The sequence below is a fragment of the Fukomys damarensis genome, unplaced genomic scaffold (assembly GCF_012274545.1).
Source record: "Fukomys damarensis isolate Sample0158 unplaced genomic scaffold, DMR_v1.0_HiC HiC_scaffold_37, whole genome shotgun sequence".
NCBI lineage: Eukaryota > Metazoa > Chordata > Mammalia > Rodentia > Bathyergidae > Fukomys > Fukomys damarensis.
Window position 1 is genome coordinate 60,506,683 of NW_022900949.1, and position 8,337 is coordinate 60,515,019.

Below are 8,337 nucleotides of genomic sequence, written 5' to 3' on the forward strand. Positions count from 1 at the left end.
TGCCCAGGGCTGCTCTTCCTCTTCCTGCTGTCAGGATCACTGGGATTTTAGGGAGGAGGGAGGCGCATGACTCATGGAGGGCTGAAGTGAAATCCCAGATTTGTACAGGGAGAACTGGGCAGGGTCGGATTCGACTCTGGAACTTCCCAGCTCTCGGTCATACCGTCATCTAGTGTGGAAGACAGCCTGGGACACCACGAGAGGAACGACAGTGTTGGCACCAGATGGTGGTGGTAGTAGCTTTCCAGGCTGTGGCAGGACACCTGAGATTCATCGTCAGAGGGTTCAGTCCAGGGTCACTGTGGGCTTGGGGCAGCACAGCACATCATGGCAGGAGTGTTGGAGGAGGAGACCCTCACCTCATAGCACCTGGGAAGCAGAGTCATGAAGAGGCCAGATCCCATCATCCCAGTCCCAGCCACGCCCCCTGTGACCTCACTTCCTCCCACTAAGCTCTGCCTCCTCAGGGGCACTGCTGTCTAATCCACACTTTAAACTGTGAGCCTACAGGGCACCTCAGAGAAGACAGAGGAAGACAAAGAAGCAATAGGAGGGGGATTTTGCTGATTTGTCCCTTGTTACCCTAGAAAGGCTGCTCTGGGGGCAAAGCATGCTGGGCCCCTGGGAGCCTGCTGACTGCACAGCCTCCTGTGTGGGTGCAGATAAATGTGGAGGCTGGGTGAGGGTGAGGCTTGTCCAGCACAGCCATGACTGTATCTCACAGTCCTCCCTGCTCACCTCTTGTCAGGCCCATGTGTGAGGGATTCCATGAAGAAGCCACCAAGTTGTTGCTGCAAGGATGATAAGTCCAGGTGAAGAGAGGCAGTGCTGAGCTCTGTTTAGTGGGCCACTGTACTGCTGCCCTGGCCACCATGCAGATTCCGGGACATGGCCATGCTGTGAGCAGCCCAGGAATACGCAGAGGCGACGCTGAGCCTCTGTCCATGGAGTTCAGCATGGGAGCCACCCCAGCCCAGTCACCGGACAGGTGTGTGATGCTGCCCCCCGATGACCCCAGCCACTGCCATCCAGCACCCTTCTCCTACTAGAAACTCCTGTGGACCCTGCAGCATTCTTTGGGATCCTCCCCAGCCATGCGGCCATGTGCATTCTCCGTACCTCTTGGTAACCATGTGGTAACTGGAAGGAACAACAGCAGCAAGAATGGGCTGGGTCTCAGCTCCTTGGGAAAACCTGCTGCCCTCACTGGGGCTTCTGAGTCTCTTGGGAGTTTGAATATGGAGAGAGGAGGAGGCACCTCAGAGATTTCTGGAGGGGGTGAAGGGAGAGCAGGGACAAGGGGAAATAATGAGAACCAAGACCCGTCAACCAACACCTGTCAAGATCCCAATGATGAAAGTAACTGTACTGTGTACCTACAATGTACCAATGAACTCAATTTAAAAAACAAAGATTTCTGATGAGGCGAGTGTGCGTGGGAGGGATGTGATGAGCTGGGGTGGTGCAAAAGCTGACCGCACACTCGCCCTCAGTTTCTCCAGAGCTCTACTCTGGAGCCTCCCTAAAAGAAGCCAAGCAGACCCGCTCTGGTCTTTCCACACTTCTATCTATCTTTACACCTTTTCTCTGACTTTAGAGAATTTGTGCCAGTGCACGATATATCATTTCTTCTTGATTTCCCCAATCCGCTCCCCTCCCAATAACCCTCCTCCTCCTCTTCTTTTTCATAAAACAATGACTGTACTCTTTACAGTATGTTCTGAGAGTTTATATTTTACTCCATCTTCTAAAAATCCTGGTAATGTCCTACTAAATTTAATTCACAGCCTAGAATTTAGACAAAAAACTCTGGTTAATATTCATAATTTTAAAAATTCAGCCTTAAAAACATTTGTTCTGCTGAGTTGCTCTTGTAAATGAACATGTTGTATGAATTTTCATGTTTTCAATCTTTATACCCTGTCTGCTTAAAAGGATTTATAGCACCTATGACATTGCATTTTACTAAACCTCTGAAAACAAATTTCAGGAATGATATTTAGGTACTAGATTAGATCCATACAATCCAAATACAGTACTTTTCAGCTAGTACTAATACTCATACTTTTTTACTCATAATAGTAAAAAAAAACATGATTTAAATAATTTAGTCATCCAGTTTGGATTTGTCAATTATTTCAGAATGTTCAAATGAAACTTCTTGGAATATAGCTAATCAGCTCACCATTGACAATATTATAATAAGGTTTAAACTCAGACTATGGGAGTATCACAGGTTTTAAGGACGTAGCATCTTTATTTAAATATAAGGTACAAAGACCCAAAGACTTAAGGATATCTGAACAGATCACTTGTTATACTTTACAGAGATTGGAAATTTGTATCAAAAGTGAAGGAGGGGGCTGGGGATTTACCTCAGTGATTCCAGCGCCTGCTTTGCAAGCACAAGGACCCAAGTTCGTTCCCCAGTACCAAAAAAAAGTAAAGGAGGCTATGGGGGTGACACTTGGATTGTGTTGGTAGGATGCTGTCCTTAGTAGAACAGATAGCTACTTTTGTTACTTATTTGACCCCTTTTGCATTAATTCTTTGATTTCACCTGACATTAAGTCTATAATCTCTTTATGCCTGTAGGATCACCTTTCAGTGGATCCAAGTGGACATTCCTTTTGCTCTTCCTCAGCTATGACTTACTCCAGAATAGGAGATGAGCCACCAAAGGTTTTCCAGGCCTCAACTTAAACCCGTAGGGCTCCAGGAGGAGTAAGTACTTTGCAGACATTCTCAGAGCTTTCCGAAGTTGTGGGGTGATAGATTGCCTACATCACATTAATTGCTACATTTGATTTGGTAAAGAGTGGCAAGATGGCGGCAGAGGCATGGTGGTAAGTGAGGCATTCATCACTGGGAAAACCGTTAAAGTTCAGTTGTATTTAGTATATGGTATTTTCTTTGTCCTCTCTGCCCCCAGCTCTGTGAGGATGACTTCTGTTATGTAAATATCTATCGATTGCTTTTTATCTTCACATACTGACAAGATAATAATAGGAAACCCTTGGTCCATGAAGTATCCTACCCATAGTCAACTAAATGAAATGTTTCAAGTTGTACAGAAAGGATATATAATGAATAACCATATCTCTGCCCCCAGTTTATTCAAATCATAACATTCTTCTCTATTTGATTCAGGTTGTCTCTTGTTTTGTTTTCTTTTTAAGCAAAAAGTGTTACAGATACAATTAAAGCTTCTAGTATGCTCCTTCCAGGCCCCTTTTCTCTTTCTCAACCTTTTACCTGTGTCTGAAGTTTATCATTATTATGCGTATTTTTATAAGTTTATTGTTTATGTACACATCATGAAACATAATAGATAAGTTCTTCAGATCTCTCAACTTTATATGACTGGGATTATTATTGAATGTGTCCTTGCTCAGTAATAGGCTTCTGAGATTTGTTCAAGTTGATACATATAGTCCTGGTTTCTCTGCTTTTACTTCTATGTATTACTCAAAATATTAATAAAGCACAAATTTGTATCTATTTTTCTGTTGATAGATATTTAAGTGTAACTAACTTTGCACTAATTAATCCTTATGCAGGTCTCTTGTAAGACCTAAGAATGATATTGCTGGGTTGTAGGTTATGTGCACATTCGTCTTTATCTAGAAATTATCAGTTACCATAGTGATCACAACTATTGGCTTCTACAAATTGTGGTGTGAGTATTCCCATTCCTCCATTTCCTTATTAGGACTTACAGTAAAATTTTAGGTTTTCCAAACTAAGGAATGTGAAATAATTGTTTAGTTCCCATACACAAACATATAACCTTAACAATACCCTTGCCATAGTTCTGCAAATTCATCAGATATTTTAATCTTGATTCGCTAAAAGTGACAAAGCCTTATATATATAAAGTCTGAAAATATTAATCTTTTGCTATCATAAATATTCTAATAATGCTTTCATAGAGTTCACGGTGGGAACAATGAAATTCAGACCCATCCACATGAATGATAAGTAGTTGCCAGTACTGGTAGGAATGTAGCACGCTCTTCCATCTATTACATTGTCAAAGACAGTGTTAAGGGCACTGAGTTTTATGTAATTAAGTCCTTTTAAAGTATTTTGTTGTAATTTGGAGAAAGGTTAAATCCTATTCATTATTTGTCCTAGAAATGTTTACTTTAAACATTTTAGGAAATATCAGAGACCTGTTACTAAAATTTTACTGTAAGTTGATAACAGAATTGAATATAGTTACTCTTTTTTTAAAAAATGTAGTACTAGGGATAGAATGCAGAGCCTTTGTAAGGAAAGTTAAAACTTTAAGTTGGAAAGGCTTGGATTAAGGCTTTCGGCTCTCTAAGGCGCATAATCACTAGTTCACCTCTTCTTTCCCTGGATACCTGGCCAGTTCCCCAAACAGGGAGAACTTTGTTAAAAAGACCAGATGTTCTTAACATCAAGATGAAGAATGTGATGCATTCCGCCCCTCCCGAACCCCTGGCCAGGGCCCGGTTGGGACAAGACTGCAAGCACATTCACCTTTTTCCGCACCAAAAGAACAGATAGATTTACTACCTTTGTCTAGAGAGCTATATAAACAGCCCGCCTAGCCCAGGCTGCTGCTGCTGTCTTACGCCTGGGATTGAGACATGTAGCCGGAGGGACTGCTGAAGAGACCCGTGCTGTGTTGCGAGTGATGGACCTAATTCCTCCAACATTCAGGTGTTGTTGCCAGAGAGCCTAAGGGTAGTTTCCCGGATAGAGTCCCTCTTGCTGTTAGAGGACTCTCCTCTTTCTTTGTCCTCTCCATTCTTACTTTTGTTTTCTGTATGCGCATATCCTTCAATAAACTTTCGCTTTTGTACTTATTTAAGGCTGGTGGACATTCTTTTAGCGGATCAAGCCAAATTAATTAGGAGACCTTGCACGGCAAAGGGCAATAAATAAAATTTGTCCTTACAGCCTTCACATTGAGCTAGAGCTTCAGATCTTTTTTTGAGATAGAGTCTCTCTAAATGACAAGTTGGCCAGGTGGGTTTTGAACTTGGGATCCTCCCGCCTCAGTCTCTCACAGTTCCAGTATTACAGATCGGTGCAACAACACCCAGCTAGTTATTTGTTATCTTTGGAGGGGTAGATCTAAGGATTACTTTATTAAATGACAGGATTCTGTGAAATTTAGAAATAAGTTAGTTTATATATTATTTTTATTTTATTTTTACAGATAAAGGAAACCAGGAAAGCAGTGAGAGATTCTGACGGTGGACTAGAAAAAATGGCTGTTGGTCATCATATCCATGACTAAGGTCATGTTATTGTCAAAGAACGAGAAAGACTACAGATGAAGAAGTCATTCAAGAGTTCATCAATATGAGTGAAAGTAAGTTATTACAAAGATATTCTTTCCTATAAAGTTAAACTATCAGCTATATTTGGAGAACTTGATTGATTTTCATAAGATGTAAGTTATGAAGAACATGTACAAGGAATGCTCTACCAAAGAAATAAAATTGTGGTTTAGTCATTTAACGATGTTTTTACAGTGTTTTCTGACAGTGTGGGGTATGATTTATTTTCTTGATTTATACTTAGAAAATAGAATTTGGCCTGTTGTTTAGTAATATTACCAGTAGGTAAAATGAGTACTGAAGTATTTTTATCAAGGGAGTATACCTGAAAAGTATGAAGAAAGTAAAAATCATGTAGAATGCCAAATCCAAGAACTAATGTTAATTTAGTGTGTTTTTTCTTAATAGTTTTATGTATGTGTTAACACATCACTTTTTTTCAAATTAGTGTTTATGTATAGCATATATGGTGCTTATTATTATTATTATTATTATTTGTACGAGGGATCAAACTTAGGCCCTTGAGCTTGAGAGGCAGGTGGATAAACCACTGAGCTAAATTCATCGCTCTATATTGTGCTTATTTTAATTCACCACTCTAATTGTAAAAATCACCCATCATATTATTTTTTAAAAAACATTATAAGTGATAACCTAAGTATTATATCATATATATTATGTGAGTCACAATTTAGTTAAACTATTTCGTATTTTGAAAACTTGGGTTTTTTGTATAGTTTTTAATTCCTGGTGTACCCTAGATAATATATATATTTTATCAAGTAAGTCGTTCATTTTCCAGATTTACATTGATTCTTCAATGCTTTTAGGTCTTCCTAATGTTCTAACCCTTCTCATTATAGCTTTAAGTATGTTAAAATATAGTAATAATTTAAATCAAATGTTAATTTTATTTTAATACTAATATTCAGTCATTTGTATTTTAATTTAAAAGTAAAATTATTGAAATTTAGTCATATTCATCTTCTATTTTCATAATCTATTTTGAGTAATGTCTTATTAGAATAAAAGCTTTAAACTACTATATTATTTTAGAAGCAGGAATTCTACCTGAAGTAGGTTTGATATATTATTCTTATGCAGTAAGATGGAAGCCACAATACCTTCACCTTTATTTGTAGCCTTTATTTGTAATTTTACAATCTAAACCTACATTGACTATTTCACATTAAGTGTAACATGTTGAAAAAAATTTTAGTTCAGGAACACATTATGATAAGGGAAGTCTGAAAGTACAGGAGCTGTCATCTACGTTTATTGCTGTTATGGAAGTTACATTACTTAAAACTTCCATGACACCCTAAACTGGCAGGCCCGAGTTGGGTTAAACAGGAGGATGATGAGGTGAAGAGGGATGCTAGCCACAGAAGGAGCATCCCAAGCCGGGCATGGTGGCGCCCACCTGTAATCCCAGCACTCGGGAGGCTGAGGCAGGAGGATCGCTGTGAGTGCAAGAGCAGCCTGAGCTACACAATGAGTTCCAGGTCAGTCGCAACTACGTAGTTAGACCCTGTCTGAAAAAAAAAAAACCAACAAAAAAACAACAAAAAGGAGCATCCCACTACAGGAACACCACTGTGAGATGATTCAGATTCAGATCATGATTGAGTGTGATTGGGTCAACCAGTCCACTGGGTAGAATAAAATGATATTCAGACAGGTAGTGAAAACCAGATCATCAGTAGGAATAGGGGAACAAAATATAGGAGCGGGAATATTATCCTAACCGAAAAAACAGCTTCCCACCTCTGTCTCGAAGGTAAGCTGAAGAAAACACCAGGCCAGCATGCAGTAGGAGGGAAAGCAAGGCACTTACTGACAGTTGATACCTACGTACATATTCTCTTTACTTCTGTATTTAATGTAGGTGATGCTCATGCATTTGACAATGAGTGGCAGAGTGAGATTCTGAAATACAAACAAGGGAGACGATGGCACAATCTAGAAAACGCTAGAATGCAGAGTGTCGGTCAGGAGAATTTTGGAACCAGAGAACTCAAAAGAAGGTAAAAGTTATAGAAATGTTATGTTATGTAATATCTCTGTGAAGGTTACACATATTTAATGTGTATTAGATATTTTGAAAAATTTTGCAAAAGCTTTAGCTTCCCTTGGAGTAGCTAGGGAAAATAAATGTCTTGAAAAATATATTAAAATAAGGGATCATTATACATTTCATACCATTGTGGAATTATAAAATAATTTGGCTCTTTGATAAAAATGGAAAATAATAGCTATTCCTATTGAAATGATACTCCAGAGAGACACAGCCTAGCCAGACCTTAAGACGGAAATCTATTCCAAGATATAAGAAACTGGAGGGTTACAACAGAAGGTAGAGACCATTACAGAAACATGGGTAAGTGGGTATCAAGTAAATCAGAAGTCTGTGCAGGATTACATGTGCTAATATCCTTTATTTGGGGTTTTTTCTTTTTAGTCTTTGAGGGCAACCACTTTTACTGGGATAACATGGAATCTCAGTGTTGTTTTGATTTGTGTTTCCCTAATGGCCAAAGATGCTGGCCATTTTTCATGTATCTATTAGCCATTTGTACCTCTTCTATTTTTGAATGAATCTTGTTTTTAGGAGCACCTAATTTTTTAGGTGTTATTTTTATGTATTGTAGGTATCAGTCCTCTGTCTGAAGAATATCTGGCAAAAAGCTTTTCCCCATTCTGTAGACTGTCCCTTCTCCATGCTGATTGTTTCTTATGCTGTGTAGAAACTTAAATTTGATAGAATCCCATACGTCGATTCTTGGAATTATTTCTTGTGCACTCGGGATTTTTTTGTTCGGGAAGTTCTTGCCTGTGCCAGTGAGTATAGCACACCCCTGATCCAGTCTCTTCCCACAAGCCCCACCTCTGAACACAGGAGGCTTTTGGAGGACAGTCTAGATCTAAACCCTAACACTTAGTTTTGGTGTTGGGTAATGCTGGCTTCAAGGAGTGAATTTGGCACTGTTTTTCTTTCCATTTCATGGGGAAGTTTGAG

At 39.3% G+C, this 8,337-nt stretch overlaps 1 pseudogene; it reads left to right on the plus strand.

The window, feature by feature from the left end:
- The window catches only part of LOC104861671, a 38,272-nt pseudogene that overhangs the window by 16,564 nt on the left and 13,371 nt on the right, over positions 1-8,337 (plus strand).